The sequence below is a fragment of the Brachyistius frenatus genome, unplaced genomic scaffold, assembly GCF_029030835.1.
Source record: "Brachyistius frenatus isolate BFR_SWC_R1_liver_20210118 unplaced genomic scaffold, ASM2903083v1 Contig_103, whole genome shotgun sequence".
NCBI lineage: Eukaryota > Metazoa > Chordata > Actinopteri > Embiotocidae > Brachyistius > Brachyistius frenatus.
Genome location: NW_027210702.1, coordinates 1 through 1,058, shown reverse-complemented (window position 1 = coordinate 1,058; position 1,058 = coordinate 1). Strand labels below are relative to the sequence as shown.

The 1,058-nt window shown below is 44.0% G+C and overlaps 1 long non-coding RNA gene across 1 annotated transcript; it reads right to left on the bottom strand.

The window, feature by feature from the left end:
- Nucleotides 1-197: 197 nt before the first annotated feature.
- On the bottom strand, nt 198-800 carry LOC138628655 (uncharacterized). The gene is made up of 2 exons (XR_011311482.1): nt 664-800; nt 198-623 (listed from the first exon to the last, which is right to left on the bottom strand). It is a non-coding gene; the product is annotated as an uncharacterized lncRNA (long non-coding RNA).
- Nucleotides 801-1,058: the final 258 nt, after the last annotated feature.

The window sequence follows — 1,058 nt, the reverse complement described above, 5'->3', positions numbered from 1 at the left end:
AATACAGGAACGTGCAGTTTTTAGGGAGCTGGACTGAAAACAAGCTGAATTTATGACAACAAACCAGGAAGCAATAAATTAAAGTTTCACTGTAGTTTTTTAAAACGAGACGCAAAAAATAAAGTGGCTTTACTTTGAGGTTGTTGGGATTAAATATAATAAAAGATAAAAGATTATAGGACATTCAGGGAGGAAGCACAATGCAGCTAAATTGTCTTTATTGTGTTTCTGTCTTATAACAAATATTAGTGGTAAAATGTTTGAGACACGTCGCATCATCCATTTTGTCTCGTCTCTCAGGAAAGCGGGACGCCGGCCGAGACGGACACAGCAGCAGTGGCGGAGGAGGACGGGACGGTTTTGAATAACGGACCGGTCGGGATGGGCCCAGCGGGTCGGTCCTCTTCTTATGATTTGTTGTTGAGGGAAGTCACGTGACCGACGCCCATAAAAGGGCAGATAGAAATGTAAATAAATGTAGTTGTGAACAACAAACAAGTAATATTTTAATAGTGTGGTGAAAAAAATGACCAAAACACAGCGGTTAAAAGGGATGGTTTTTATTTCCATTTCAAGCCGGAGGACCGAGAACACAAGAAGGACACGGACCGGACCGGACCGACCTGACCGGACCGGACCGACCCGACCGGACCGGACCGGGACCCTAAACGTGCCGAATGCAGGTGAGGTTATTGCCACAGTACATACAATGAAAGATGTTGTTGTCATAGTAACCACTCATCAGACATCAGTAAATCTCAACAAACTTCGTCCTTCCTCTCGCAGGAGAACCGCGTTTCTCTCGACGGCACCGAGTTCGTCCGAAGCGTTCAGAGGAGCCCGAACGTTTCCTACGAGACGCCGACGCCGGGACGACACGCTTCGGGGCGTCCTGGTGTTTGTGGGTCAATTTTGGACATCTGGAGCAGTTAATCTTCAAAGGTGTGATGTCGCATTCGTTATGTGTATGTATATATATATATATATATATATATATATATATATATATATATATATCTGTGTATATACATACAGTGGGTACGGAAAGTATTCAGACC